Source organism: Oryctolagus cuniculus, chromosome 9 (genome assembly GCF_051225735.1).
Source record: "Oryctolagus cuniculus isolate XC-2025 breed Fujian yellow rabbit chromosome 9, ASM5122573v1, whole genome shotgun sequence".
NCBI lineage: Eukaryota > Metazoa > Chordata > Mammalia > Lagomorpha > Leporidae > Oryctolagus > Oryctolagus cuniculus.
Window position 1 is genome coordinate 22,641,084 of NC_142875.1, and position 16,770 is coordinate 22,657,853.

A 16,770-nucleotide genomic window follows, 5' to 3' on the forward strand; every position below is an offset into this window, starting at 1 on the left:
TCTTTGCCATTCAAATAAAATAAAAATAAATAAATACAATTTTTTAAAAATAGAAAAATTCTAATGGACAAAATGCCCTCCCTCCACACTCCCTGCCCCAACACATATATTGAATTCCTAACCCCAGTGTGGTTGTACTTGGAGGTTGGGCTTTTAGGAGGTGACTAAGTCATGATCATGGGGCTTTCATAAATGGAATTAGTGCTGTTATACAAACAAGACAGCCAATGGGTAGCCCTTTTCACCATATGAAGACATAAGAAGAAAATGTCTCTCTGTAAACCAGGAAGTAAACCCTCACTAAGAAACTTACACTATGGGCACCCTCACCTCCAACCTCCAGAACTGTGAGAAAATGTGCTTGTGGTTATTTAAGTATCTAGTTCAGGCATTTGGTAATGACTGCTTTAACTATGACAATGGAATACATAGGTAGAAAACATGTATCTCAAAGCTTGAATGATTATTTCTAGTTAGGTTTTATGGTCTTCACTTTTATTTCAGTGAGGTCATTTTCTGCTTAGGTCCATATGAATAATATGATTCTAAGCTGGAAGTCTATACACATAAGCAACATTTAGGTTGGCAAAAACTCAGGAACAAAAATTAGATAATCCAGACTAAAAATAAATTGCTTGATTGTCAGGTTGTTCTATATGTAATCCTTAAGAGGTTGCTTGGACAATAGCAGAACGCAGAATGTCAACTTAAATATGTGTAAGAAGTTCTGGTGTTCTATTGCACGTAGGGAAATGGCAGATAATGATACTATTCTGTATATTTTTTCTAAAGCCAGGAGACCAGAACTTCTTCGGAGTCTCCCACATGAGTAGCAGAGACCCAGTAATTGAACGATCTTCTCTGCCTCCCAGGGATGATTTAGAAGAAACTGGTATTTAAGCAGAGGAGCTAGAAATTGAACTAGAACTCCAAAATGGGGGGGGGGTGCAGTTGTCCCAAACAGCAGCTCACCCTACTGTGCCACAACACCTGCCCCTAATTATCTCTTGAAAGCCTCATCTCCAAAAACATTGAATTTGGGAGATACAAACATTCCACAGCAGAACCCCAAAATATTAGGGGAAGAAAGATATGTGGCAAGTATTTCTGAAGTCCTAAGTTGGATACTAAACTTCCTTTACAATGTTTAGAAAGAAGAAGCCATCAAACTTTTTACTTATTATTCAAAATTTTATTTATTTATTCATTTGAATGGCAGCATGATAAAGATAGGGAGAGACAGAAAGAGAGAAAGAGATCTTCTATCTACTGGTTCATTCCCCCACATAACTACAATGGCCAACGATGGGCCAGGATAAAGTCAGGAGCCTGGAGTTCCATCCACATCTCCTGTGTGGGTGGCACAGGCTCAAGTACTTGTGGCATTTTCTGCTGCTTTCCAGCTACATTTTCAGGGAACTGGATCAGAAACACAGCAGCTGAGAGTGACTGTATTAAATGTCCGTGTCCCCAGCCACAACTTAACCCAGCGCTCCACAGCACTGACCCCTATTCCTTCATTTTTAAGTGGTATTTTCATTATTTTTAACTTTTAGCCTAGCTTACTCTTGGGACTACAAAAAGTTTGAATTTTAAGAGCAGGGAAGAAAACACATTTTGAAGGAAAAATGAGGACGGTCTTGTCATTTTTTTCCCACCCCCAGGGGAGGAGCAGGTAGGGCATTCCCCATCTTGGTGACAAATCTTCCCAGGATTTGGTGCCAGTGGACAATGTATGACTCTCTTATTATCACCCCTAAGTTTTTGTGATCTACTGAGGTGATAATACAGAGAAAGAGAAAAATACTCATTGGGTGCTAACTGTGCCTGCATAACCTTAGACTGCTTCTCAATTTCCAAGGGTACTAGGCAGAGAGGAAGATTGAAAAATGTTATTCAAAATGCTTGCTTAAAGGATTGTCCAGAAGGTACAAGAACGATAGACCTCGGAACAGCCAGGCAGAAAGAAAACCAGTAGCAGCAACCTGAGAAAATGCATTCACTTAATCAAGAAAAAAGAATTTAGATATTCTCTTAGCGGACGTGTCTTTAAGTTAAGAAATTTAAAATGAACACTACTAGGTAGTTATATCTGGCCAGACTCCAAGCCCCGAGAGAGGCAAAGTCAAATCATTATACAACTAGGCAAGCAAAAATTTTTCAGCTCCTTAAACTTCCTTTCTAACCTCTTTCTCCCTACTTCCCTAGGGAGGTTATGCTCCACAAGTAATAGGCAAAGGAGAAAAGTAAAGGAGCGAGGTGGGGATTGAAAGAAATTCCCTAACACTTCTTTTTCCCTTGGGAAACACCAATCTGAAGTCGGCTAAATCCATGAATTGTGGCATCTGTAGATAAATTTGCAGCTTCACTCCTACAAAAGATAATTTAATTTTTGGTTACACAAATCTTTTGTGAGACTCAGAGTAATTGCAGGATTTTTTCTTGTGTGTGTGTGTGTGTGTGTGTGTGTTTTAGTAACTACTGATGTCATACAAAATTACCTAAATTTTACCCAGCCTAAGGGGAAGAGCTAACCTCCAGAATATGTTTGTTGATAAATAGGACAAAAGATAATTTTCCTGCATCATATATGATTCTATTAATCTTTAACTCAGAATACAGGGGAAAGTGTTACATATTATTTCAGATACACTAAGGCTGAAACACTGTATAATAATGATATAACTCAGCAATAAATAGTGGTGTCTGGACCCATACATCTTTTAATTCCAGTAATTTTTTTTTTAATTTCTAATGCTATTTACTTTCTGCTGGGAGCTTGATACAATTACTAAACTTGACTATTTCACAAAAGCTTAGAAGTCTTTTAAAAAGTTCAAACGTATTAACTAGCTCACACTTCACAATGAGTGCAGACATTGTGGATTTATGCTTTGACTTATAATTTTTCAAATTACTGTGGATCAAATGTGCTACGTATTCAGTAGAAATCTTGCTTTGAATTTTGATAGGATGTGTCACGTGATCCTCACACAATCCTCTATTGTGCTACAACACTAGCTCTGACACATTATTTATTTATGAAGTATTCTATACACTTCTGTGATGGCCTAATAGCCTACCAAAAAAGCACATCCTAAACAATGTGAATATTTAACACCCATATAAAAATAGGAAATAGAAGTTAAGTGCAATTTGAATTGTTAACTTTGCAGCTAATCTCCAAATACAAAGCCTATGCTGAGTTACTAGGGTGTTCCCAGTGTAATTCCATGGCGCCTTAGACAAAGCGGAAGATAGAAGGGTATGTCAGATTCAACAGAAGTTAGAAGAGATTCAAAGTATGAAGGAAACTAAACCCAACATTGATGGCTCTAAAGATGAAACAAGGAAGACAGGAGCCAGAGAATATAGGCTGGGAGTGACCTTTAGCACTTGAAACTCCCTCTGGGACCTGGACACAATGGAGCCACTAATCTGTGTAAGAAAGGTCTAGTCCCTTAAAATCTATATCATTCCACCCCAGAAGAAAATAAAACTTCAAGTAGTAAATTGGTATTGAGTTCAGCTTCAAAAGAAGCCCAATTGAATATACACCTTTTTTTTTTTCCTGATAGAAGATGGCTACCATTAATAAATTTAACAGATGGAAGAGAATACTTATCCAATAGGAAATTTACCAGATGAGAGCATAGAGGAAGAAGGGGATATTGGCTACAATTAAATTTAAAGTTTAACAAACAAGAAAAAATAATTTTGCACGATGACTAAATCAAGTCACGTTTGTCCTGCATATTAGATATAATTAAGTACTTTTAACAAAGTGAGCTCAGAATTTAAAACATGAATATTTTTAACGAATGATCTACTCCAAATGTCTACTCTCCTCATTTCATAGTCTAACACCTACCATGTATTTTTGTTCATTTTTGCCTATTTAAAATATTATATATGTATGTTTCATGAAAGAAAATTTTCTTAAAATTAGTATTTCTTTTTTTAAAGATTTCTTTGAAAGACAGAGTTGGAAAGAGAGGCAGAGAGATTCTTTTATCTCCTGGTTCATTCCCCAAATCGCTGCAAAGGCTGGGAGTGAGCCAGACTGAACCCGGAGCTTGGGACTCCATCCAGGTATCCAACATAGGTAAGTGAAAGGGGCACAAACCCTTGGGCAGTTCTCCAGTTCTCCACTGCTCTCCAAGACACATTCCAAGGGAGCTGGATGAGAAGTGGAGAAGCTAGGACTCAAACTGTCACTCATATGGGATGCCGACCTCACAGGTTGTGACTTAACCCCCTGAGTCACAGGACATCCCACAAAATTGATATTTCTTAAAAGTTATACAGATGCTGTTTTATTACTAGTTCTATATTTGTCTTCATCTTTACTCAATGTTTTATCTTTAAATTATTCATCTTGTCCCTTGGATCTGCAATCCATTTTTAAATAAATCTATAGTATTAAATTAAATAGTTGAATTTTCATATAATTAGTAATCCTATTGTTAATGGTGATTTAGAAAATTTATTTTTTTCATATTATTAACAAAATTTCCATGAATATTTTTATACTCATCCACTAGTACACATATGTTAAATTTTGTTTTGAATGCTTGGTGTATCCATTCATTTCTTTATTGAATTGAGAATATATTTTAAGATTTTTTCTTCTTAGGTATAACTAGGCTTCATTTGTATAAACAAATACATTATATGGACTATATTTTTATGCTTTTATTTCCTGAGAAATTGTTTACAAGATTTTGAATTCTATCATGGTTAAGTGAATCAATCATGTATTTAAGATAAAGTTTCAAATCAAGAAGTAGAACATATTGATTTTCAAATTGCAATTCTCCATTGGTAATCAATGCTTCATAATCCCAATAATATTCATGCTGGAAAAGGTGATTTCTGAATGAGAGTAAAAAGAAATTTCCTTGTAGTGTAGTTACTAAGAAGAAGACTACCATCACTTTTCAGCCTCCTCCAGCTGATTTAGAAATATCTTGAATACAAAGTGGAATGAATGCCTACTTGTTTGTTGAGTAAAAAATGTTATTTATGGGTAGTTTTTTAGTCCATTCAGATTATAGTAAAATATCATAAATTGAACAGGTTTGAAGCAACAGAAATATTTCTCAAAGTTCTGAGGGTGAGAAGTCTAAGAGCAAATTGCTGACAGATTGTTTGGTGAGAGCCCACTTTTGCCTCAGTAACAGCCATTTGCTCATTATGTTCTCCCATAGAAGAAAGGTTGAGGGAGCTGTCTGAATCCATCAGTGAAAGCTGTGACATAATGCCCTATTTAATCACCTCCTGCTACCACTAAGTTGAAGGTTAGGAATTCAACTCAAGAATTCTGAAGGAACACATTCAGACCACAGGAAGCAAGGAAGTTGTGAATTTTTTCTTGGCCTATATTCACAGGAAGAGTCATATGCTGGCCAACAATTTTGCTAGGTGTTTTATTTTCAATTTACATTCATCAGAGCTCTTCCAGCTAGTTTACCAAAAGTTTGGAGATATATATTTTAATGGTCTATGTAGTATAGTTCTTTCTGTCTGCGGATTCATTTAGGAAAAGACTGTTTAATATTGCAATATTGTTAAATGAATATATAACTTACAGTCTTCTGGATCTTAGAATCAGAGAAAATTTCATTTGTACTGCGATGGATTATCAATGCAAACTAAAGGTAAGTAAATCCTAAATGGAAGTACAATATACTTAAAATATATGTGCATATGTTTTATCTTTTAATATTCTTTACAGGTATAATTATTTCATATACGTGTATGTTCATACATATACATATACGTGTATTAAATAAAGAAAAAAATCTAAACAAGAAAGCCCTAACATTAGAAAAAATCTTTACTGCTCCATGAAAATATTTAAGTAAAGGGCATGGAAAAAAACAAGTGTGTGAGAAATTTCAGAAGCTCTGTTCTGGGTGCATTAAGGTACAATTGTTTCCTTTCTTTTCTTTTCTAGAGAGGTTTTCTGGGTTAATAGGAAATATTGCTTTAATTATATTTCCTCTCCGACATCCACTGACTACATGGAGTGGTTGGCTTTCATTAGGAGCATAGGTAGTTTGTGTTTATGACAAATCAGAAAGCTCAGAGTAGAACCACAAAAAGAGAAGTAGAAATGATGGTGGAAATTTGTGGAAGCTGTCTTCCAACTATTTCTTCCTTCTCACTGTGAAAAAGAATTGATGCCAACAGTGAGAGAAAGGATGTGTCATTTGTTTGAAGTACCAAAAGTCTAAGATTACAGTTGGTCATCTCATTATTATACCTGTTTACTATACCTAAAGGTATGAAGGTGAGACAATGCAGTGATTTTTGTAGAACTCATTAAGGTTCAAGGAAGTCCTGTGATAATTATTTTAAACTGGGAACAGCCAGCCAGTTTTCTCTAAGTATCTTAAAGCATGCTATTTCTTATGCAAACTTGGTGGATAGTTATTGGGTTAGTTTTTTTTTTTTTTATTTTTTTTTTACAGGCAGATTTAGACAGTGAGAGAGAGAAAGAGACAGAGACAGAGAGAGACAGAGAGAAAAGTCTTCTCTCCGTTGGTTCACATCCCAAATGGCCACTATGGCCAGCACTAATGGCAGCTATGGCCAACGCTGCACTGATCCGAAGCCAGGAGCCAGGTGCTTCCTCCTGGTCTCCCATGTGGGTGCAGAGCCCAAGCACTTGGGCCATCCTCCACTGCCCTCCAGGGCCACAGCAGAGAGCTGGACTAGAAGAGGAGCAACAGGGACAGAACTGGCACCCAACTGGGACTAGAATCCGGAGTGCCGGCGCTGCAGGCGGAGAATTAGTCAAGTGAGTTGCGGTGCTGGCTGCTGAGCAGTTTTATTGGGTTAGTTTTAAGACAAACAAGAGTGAAAAATAGTGAATGGAAAGAGGGTTAAGTCATGAGGGGTTTAGCAAGTGAATAATTATAGTGATTGATCTGAAATTTAAACTGATGCAAATATTTCAGTTACCCGAAACACATTGCTAATTGTCTACTAGAAACCCCATGCTAGAATCAAACATGAACAAGAGAACAACTTTTATGTTCCATTTGTGAGAAAGCACTATGAATCAATGTAAATGAATGATAGTTGAAATAGAAGGAAAAATATGAAACAAGCGAACATGACAAAGCTAGAACATGGGAGTGGTCTTTAAGTCTTACAGTCAAGGAAAGATTGACCTATAGATGGTATATTTTAATTGAGACTTGAACCTGAAAAGTTATTGCCTTGGAAGATTTGAGAAAATCGCATTTTCCCCCAAAAATGTCAAAGAGGTCAAAGGTGGAAAGAGTTTGACATATTCAGAGGGTGAACTGGTATAAGAAGATGTGCACTGAGGAGTGGTTGGAAGCCATATTAGGGATATTTGGATACAGTGTGAAGATATTTGATAAATTTAATCAAAAGATAGTCCTTTTTCTATATAAATTTCCAAAGTACAACTTTTGGATTATGGCAGATTTTTCCCCCCATAACCTCCCTCCCACTCGCAACTATCCCATCTCCCACTCCCTCTCCTATTACATTCATATCAAGATTCATTTTCAATTATCTCTATATAGAGAAGATCAATTTAGTATATACTAAGTTTATAAAGTAAAGATTTCAACAGTTTACACCCACACAGAAAATCTCTCTCATGAAATGAAATCTTAAGGAGGAATCAAAATGAAATGAGGAATTTAGTGGAACATGAAATTGAGATATTGAAGAGAAATCAAAATGAATTTTTTAAAAATTCAATAGAACAATTGAAAAACACATTTGAGAACCTTAAAAGCAGAATCAGTGAGGTAGAAGAGAGAATAATGGACTTAGAAGATAGAGAACAGAAAGGATACAGACAATCCAAAGAAAAGAAGAGGAAATTAGAAATCTAAAAAATAGCCGGCGCCACGGCTCACTAGGCTAATCCTCCGCCTTGCAGCGCCGGCACACCGGGTTCTAGTCCCGGTCGGGGCGCCGGATTCTGTCCCAGTTGCCCCTCTTCCAGGCCAGCTCTCTGCTATGGCCCGGGAGTGCAGTGGAGGATGGCCCAAGTGCTTGGGCCCTGCACCCCATGGGAGACCAGGATAGGTACCTGGCTCCTGCCATCAGATCAGCGCGGTGCGCTGGCCGCAGCCCGCCAGCCGCGGCGGCCATTGGAGGGTGAACCAAAGGCAAAGGAAGACCTTTCTCTCTGTCTCTCTCACTGTCCACTCTGCCTGTCAAAAAAATAAAAAAAATAAAAAAATAAAAAAATAAGAAATCTAAAAAATAAGGGCTGATTCTGAGGCCAGAGTGCTGTTTAGGACATCTGCCATTCTATGGGTCTGCTGTGTATCTCGCTTCCCATGTTGGATCATTCTCTCCCTTTTTTATTCTATCAGCTAGTATTTGCAGACACTATTCTTATTTATGTGATCCCTTTGGTTCTTAGTGCTATCATTATGATCAATTGTGAACAGAAATTGATCACTGGGACTAGTGAGATGGCATTGGTACATGCCATCTTGATGGGATTGAATTGGAATCCCCTGGGTGCAAACTGTTGAAATCTTTACTTAATATATGCTAAACTGATCTTCTGCATATAAAGAGAATTGAAAATGAATCTTGATGTGAATGTAAGGGGGGGGAGAGGAAAGGGGAGGGTTGCGGGTGGGAGGGAAATTATGGGGGGGGGCATTGTAATCCGTAAGCTGTACTTTGGAAATTTATATTCATTAAATAAAAGTAAAAAAAAAAAAAGATCTAAAAAATATTGTTGGGAATCTACAGGATACTAGTAAAAAACCCAACATTCGGATTCTAGGAGTTCCTGAAGACATGGAGAGAGAGAAAGGATTAGAAGGCCTTTTTAGTGAGATAATAGCAGAAAAGTTTCTGGGTTTGGAGAAGGAAAGAGACATCCAAATAAAGGAAGCTCATACAACCACCAATAGACATGACCAAAAGAGATCCTCACCACGACACATTGTAATCAAACTCACCACAGTGAAGCATAAAGAAAAGATTCTAAAATATGCAAGAGAGAAACGTCAGATTACTCTCAGAGGATCTCCAATTAGACTCACAGCAGACTTCTCATCAGAAACCCTACAGGCTAGGAGGGAATGGCGAGACATAGCCCAGGAACTAACAGAAAAAATACTGCCATCCCAGAATACTATATCCTGCAAAGCTCTCATTTGTGAATGAAGGTGAAATAAAGATCTTTCATAGCAAAGAGAAATAGAAAGAATTTGTTGCCACTCATCCAGCCCTGCAAAAGATGCTTAAAGATGTGTTATTTTTTCAATTATCTACTTCAGCAAACATTTTTTGGCTCCTTGTCAAACTCTCAGGTATAACATTGATATGCTGACCAAATACTATCTCAAGAAAGCATATTCCTTCTCTCTGTCTCAACATTTTCTTAAAAGCTGAAGGACAAGGGTGAGAATTAAATGAGAATTTAATTGAGATTAAATTTAAATGAGAATGCGGATGAGAATGGAAGAGAATTAAAACTCCAAAGTGCCAGCTTCACCCAACAGAGCACAGGAGCAGTTGGAAGACATCACAACCTTTTTTGCTTCAGAGGAACAGTTGTGAAGAGCAGTTCCTCTAAGAGGTCCTGGGAGAATTCAATGCTTCTTCAGTGGCCATAACAGCATCCTCAGTACTGCACTCCATACTGTCCCCACTGTGAGTCACATATTCTCTGTCCCCTCAGTCTTGCTTCTTGCTATCATCTTCCAAATAAACTAGTTGATTCTGCATGCTTGTCTTAGGGCTTCTTTCAGGATAAGATAAACTAAATCAGGTGTTTTACTAAAGATGTAATTTCATTAAAAAAATAAAAACATATTCCTTAAGATTAAAATATATATTTTACAAAGAAATTCCAAAGTTTTGAAAAAATGAGATTAAAAGCATACACAGCAGACCCATAGAATGGCAGATGTCCTAAACAGCACTCTGGCCTCAGAATCAGCCCTTAAGGCATGCAGATCCGGCTGAAATGCCCATGAGAGTATTTCAGGCATGGAAAGCCAAGACACTCTGGCAAAAAAAAAAAAAAAAAAAAAAAAAAAAAAAAAAAAAAAAAAAAAACCTAAATGAAAGATCTCCACGAGTGAGATCCCAGTGGAAAGAACAGGTCATCAAAGAAGGAGGTACCTTTCTCTGAAGGGAGGAGAGAACTTCCACTTTGACCATGGCCTTGTCTAAATATGATCAGAGTCGGTGAACTCAGGGGGCTTCCATAGCCTTGGCAGCTCATGACAAGAGCCTAGGGTGATTACTGATGCCATAAACAAGAGTGTCATTTTGTTAAGTCAACAACAGGAGTCACTGTGCACTTACTCCTCATGTAGGATCTCTGTCCTTAGTGTGCTGTACATTGAGATTTAATGCTATAACGAGTACTCAAACAGTATTTTTCACTTTATGTTTCTGTGTGGGAGCAAACTGTTGAAATCTTTACTCAATGTATGCTAAACTGATCTTCTGTATATAAAGAGAATAGAAAATGAATCTTGATGTGAATGGAAGGGGAGGGGGAGTGCATAAGGGGAGGGTTGTGGGTGGGAGGGACATTATGGGTGTAATCCATTGTAATCCATAAGCTGTACTTTGGAAATTTATATTCATTAAATAAAAGTTTAAAAAAAAAGCAAATTGCTTAGGAAAGTGAGGAGATATGGAGGATTGTGAGCTTAAATTATATGTATCCTGAATATACAACTCGTGTGAAGGAAAAACCCATTTTCAGTTGTGCAGAACTACAAGATATGTATTCTCACAACTTTTTTTTTCCTTTTTTTAAACAAATATTTATTTTTATTTGAAACACCAAGTCAGATTGAAAGAGAGAGAGATGGATCATTCATCTGCTGGTTTCTGGTTCACTCCCCAGATGACAGCAACTACCATTGCTGCTGGGCCGGGCCAAAGTTGGGAGCCAGGAACTTCATCTGGGTCTCCCATGTGGGTGCAGGAGCCCAAGAACCTGAGCCATCTTCTTCTGCCTTTCCCAGGCCATTAGCACGAAGCTGGATTGGAACTGTGACATGGAAATGATCAGGTGCCCAAATGGGATTTGGCTGTTGCAGGAGGCAGCTTCAGCCAATATGCCACAATACTGCCCCTTCACGACCTTTCTTAGATACGGATGCACTAAAAAAAAAATATTAAATTGACTTAAACAAAAAATTATCAAAAAAGAACAGTATTATAAACAAAAGCCTCAGTGTGCTCTGGTGACAGGGTCTGGTTATCATTGGTCACTGTTATACAGGAATGGAGGTATCTTGGGAACAGTGAAGAGTACATATTTGAGAATCTACTTACAGGAAATTCTAAAATAAACAATGTCTGCCTGTGTTTAGAGTGGCTAAGTCTATAGTCTTGTGTTCAGTAAGTACTTTTTAGACTTAGATAAAATACAGAAAAAATAAGCTTTTGAGACTCCAGAGAGTTTTACTTACTCTTTAGTATTTTCTGATAGTAAGGAACAAATAAGCATGTGTTCTCAGAATGCTGTTCCAATATATAAAGTAAGTTAAAATTATAACATAAAGAGAAAATAGAAATAGTAGTCCTTTTTATTATTAATTTCAACATAACAATGTACTATCATATGAATTCCTCTTTGGCGAACTACACGGCTTTAAATTCAAAGGCTAATTTCCCATGTAATTTGAGTTCCATTTAACATTTCCCCCCCCAAAATTATTTTATTTAAGAAATACAAGCTTCATGAATTTCATAAGTACAGTTTTAAGAATGCAGTGATTCTAGGGCTGGCGCTGTGGCTCACTTGGTTATCTTCTGCCTGCGGCGCCGTCATTCCATATGGGTGCTAGATTTCAGTCCTGGTTGTTCCTCTTCCAGTCTAGCTCTCTGCTGTGGCCCGGGAAGGCAGTGGAGGATGACCCAAGTGCTTGGGCCCTGCACCTGCATGGGAGACCAGGAGGAAACACCTGGCTCCTGGCTTCAGATCAGTGTAGCTCCGGCCGTATTGACCATTTGGGGGGTGAACCAATGGAAGAAGACCTTTCTCTCTGTCTCTCTCTCTCTCACTGTCTAACTCTGTCAAATTTAAAAAAGATTAAAAAAAAAAGAATATAGTGATTCTTCCCATCATACCCACCATCCCACTCACACTTTCATCACTTCTCCTCCTCCCTCTCCCATTCTCCACTAAGTTTCATTTTTTATTAACTTTACACACAGAAGACCAACTCTATATTAAGTAAAAAGTTCAACAATTTGCACACACACACACACACAAAAAAAAAAAACTGTTCCACCACAATTGAGACAAGGGCTGTTCAAAGTCATTGCATCTTGAAGTTAACTTCACTCCTTTTTTTTTTTTTTTAAAAGAAACTAATTAACTTTGAAAAAACACCCAAGAATTATAAATCTTTTGTGAGCACTTAGACCTAATTATAATACAACTCATTGAGGACAGAGCTCCTACAAGGGAAATTAGTGCACAGTGACTCCTGTTGTTAATTTAACAATTAACACTCTTATGTATGATGTTCGTGATCACCTGAGGCTCTTGACATGAGCTGTCTAGGCTGTGGAAGCCTTTTGAATCCACAATCTCTGTCAGTATTTATACAAGGCCACAAGCAAAGTCCAAGTTCTCTCCTTCCTTCAGAGAAAAGTATATCCTTCTTTGATGACCGCTTTTTTCCACGGGGGTCTCACCTACCAAGGTCCTGCATGTAGAATATATTTTGTAGAAAACGTTTTTGAGACTCTACCTATTTACTTGCCTAGTGTCAGTCTTCTGGTCAATAGGCTTATAAGCTGGTACTGTGCTTCTATTTTTTCTATTTAATTTTGTTTTTAACTGAGCGATAATATGTATTCTTATTTATATGGTACACTATTGCAATTTGATGCAAGTTTACAAGGTGTAATCATTCAATTAGGCTAGTTAACATCCCCATTTCCTCAAATATTATTATTTCTATATGTTAGGAACCTTTAAACTCTTCTCCATTAGTTACATTGTAATGAATGCAATGTAGACTACATTTGCCCTATTGTGCTACATTGTAACTACTTCCTCCCTTCTAATTATGTTTCTGCACTAATTAGCTAATCTTCACTATCACTTCTCCCCACACCTCTCTGACTTCAATTCTACACTCCACTTATAAGAGTATGTGATCAAAATTTTCAGCTTCCACAAATGAATAAGAACATGAGTTAACTGGTTTTCTGTCTGGGATTTTTTTCAGTTCTGTCCCTGCAGATGCAAAAAAAGACAACCTTCATCATTTTAATGGCTGGACAAAATTCCGTTGTAAACATATTCCAGTTTCATTTCGTTGAAATTTCACCCTCTCTAGCTATTTTCTTTTGTGTTTAGATATTGTAAATGCAACTGATTTTTTTTTTATTTCTTTTTCAGTTAGTACGCTACTGGCATATAACATTTCTATTTTTTGTTTGTTTTGGTCTGCTTATTCATTATCCTGCAACTTTTCTAAATGTATTGGTTCTAACAGATTTTTGTCTTGGTCTTTAGATTTTTAGTCTATTAACAAGAACATATCATCTGCAAACAGGAATAACTTGACTGATTTTCCAATTTGAACTCTTTCTTCCTCTCTTGCCTAATTGCCTGGCTAAGATATCCAGTAACTTTTGAAAGGGACCATCATTGCTTTGTTCCAAATCTTAGAAGAAACATTTTCAGCATTCCCTCATTTAGTATAATATTGGCTTCATCATATAAAATCTTTACTATGTGGAGGTACTTCGCATCTATTCCTGATTTGTTCAGTTTTTATAATGAAGGAATGTTGAATTTTATCAAATACTTTTTTGAAAGTTCTGAAAGGATTGCATGATTTTTGTCTTTCAGACTGTTGATGTGCTATGTTATATTTTTTGATTTGTGTGTGTTGAAACAAACTTGCATCTAAGAGATCAATATCACTTGATTATTTTGTATAACTTTTTTAATGTGCTATTTAATTTGGTTTACTAGTATTTTGTTGAAAATATCTTGTTGCTGAGGGTTTTTGCATCTATGTTCATTAGTGATATTGGAATGTAGTTTTCTTTTATTGTTGTATATTTTTCTCTGTGTATGCTGTTAGAGTAACACTAATCTCATAGAATGAGTTTGACAGAAGGGCCAACATTGTTGTGCAGCAGGTTAAGTGGCCTCCTGGGATGCTGGCATCCCATACCATTGACCTGGTTTGAGTATGTCTACACTGTATCCCATCTAGTTCCCTGGTAGAGCTCTTGAAAACAGCTAATAGTGACTCAAGTACTTGAGTTCCTGTCATGTACATGGAAGAGGTATGAGGATTTTGACTTCTGGCTTCAATGTAGCCCAGCCCCAGCTGTAGCTGCCATTTGAACAATGAAACAGCAGGTGGAAGATCTGTCTCTGTTTCTGTCTCTATCTACCCTCTCCCACCTTGGGCCTTCCAAATAAATCAATAACAATAAAATGTTTAGTAGAATTCAACAGTGAAGGTATCAGGTCTTGGACTTTTTTGCTGGTATACTTTCTACTACTGAATCAATCTTGAAGCTTGTTATCGATCTATTCAGATATTCTTTTTTTTTATTCAATCTTGGTAAGTTATACGCTGACAGAGATGTATATTTCTTCTAGATTTTCCAGGTTGTTGATTTATCATTGTTCTTAATGGTCTCTGATAATCCTCTGAATTTCTATATATCAATTCTAATTATTTTCATCTCTGAATTTATGTATTTGAATCTTTTTTCTTTTTTTAATTTTTTAACTTTTATTTAATGAATATAAATTTCCAAAATACAGCTTATGGATTAAATTGGTTTCCCCCCATCCCTAATGACTTCCCCCGACCCGCAACCCTCCCCTTTCCCGCTCTCTCTCCCCTTCCATTCTTATCAAGATTCATTTTCGTTTCTCTTTATATACAGAAGATCAGTTTAGCATACATTAAGTAAAGATTTCAACAGTTTGCACCCACATAGAAACACTAAGTGAAAAATACTGTTTGAGTACTAGTTCTAGCATTAAATCTCAATGTACAGCACATTAAGGACAGAGATCCTACATGAGGAGTAAGTGCACAGTGACTCCTGTTGTTGACTTTACAAACTGACACTCTTGTTTATGGCATCAGTAATCTCCCTATGCTCCAGTCATGAGTTTCCAAGGCTATGGTAGCATTTTGAGTTCACCGACTCTTATCTAGACAAGGTCATAGTCAAAGTGGAAGTTCTCTCCTCCCTTCAGAGAAAGGTACCTCCTTCTTTGAAGACCTGTTCTTTCCACTGGGATCTCACTCGCAGAGATCTTTCATTTAGGTCCCCCCCCCCTTTTTTTTTGTCTGTTCTACTTAATAATACTGGTTTAATTCTGTAATTAATACACAGTTATTCTTAAGTGTTGAAATTTAACTGGAATGTGATCCCTGTTAAATATAAGAGTGGGAAGAGATGTGCAATTTGGGACATGCTCAAGCTGACTTGCCCCAAATGGTAGAGTTAGAAACATACCAGGGGATTCCAATTCAATCCCATCAAGGTGGCATGCACCAATGCCATCTCACTAGTCCCAGTGATCAATTTCTGTTCACAATTGATCATAATGAAAGGACTAAGAGTCAAGGGGATCACGTAAACAAGTCTAGTGCCTGCTAATACTAACCGATAGAATAAATAAAGGGGAGAGCGATCCAACATGGGAAGCAAGATAAACAGCAGTCTCATAGAATGGCGAATGTCCTAAACAGCACTCTGGCCTCAGAGTCAGCCCTAAAGGCATTTGGATCCAGCTGAAAAGCCCATGACACTCTGGCAAAAAAAAAAAAAAAAAAAAAAGAATCTTTTTTTTCTAAGTGATCCTGACTAAAGGTTTGCTGATTTTGTTTATTTCTTGAAAAAAGCAAATTTTCAATTCATTGATCATTTGAATTGTTTTTTAGTCTATTTTTTTTCTGTTATAATAATTGTTATTAATTTCTTCTAATTATGGGTTTGGTGTATTCTTCCATTTCCATTTCCTTTAGTTAAAATAGTCCATTGCTTATTTGAAATATTTCTCTTTTATGATGCATGTGCTTATTGGTATAAACTTCCCTTTGAGCCCTGTTTTTGTTTTGTCATAAGTTTTGGTATATTGTGTTTCAATTTTCATTTGTTTCAAGATTTTTCTATAATTTCCCATTTGGTTTTTTCATTAACTCAAGTGTAGTTAACTATTCTGCTATTTAGTTTTCATGTATTTTGTAATATTTGAAGCTCTTTCTGTCAATCTCTCTAGTTTTATTTCATTATTGTCAGAGAAGATACCTGGCATAATTTTGACTTTCTTTGATTTGTGGAGATATTTTTGGACTAACATATGGACACTTGTGGAGAATGTTCCATGTGCAGGATAAGAATTTGAATTCTGCAACTGTTGGATGAAATGTTCTGTAATGTGTGTTAGATCCATTTGGTTTATAGTGTTATTTAACTCTTATGATTCTTTTATGTTTTTGATATGATCTGTACATTGATAAATGTTGGGTGTTGAAATCCCCAAGTATCATTGTGTGGAAGTCTAACATTTATTTCAATTCCAGAAATGTTTGCTTTATAGAAGTAGGTGATCCAGTATTGGATCTCTCTCTCTCTCTCTACACACACACGCATATTTTTTTTTTGGCAAAATATATTTGGAGACTTTGAGTCTTCTGAACTGTATTCATATCTTTTCCAAGATTATGGATGTTCTCAGCTATTATTTCAACGGATATGTTTTTATACCTTTGCCCTTATCTT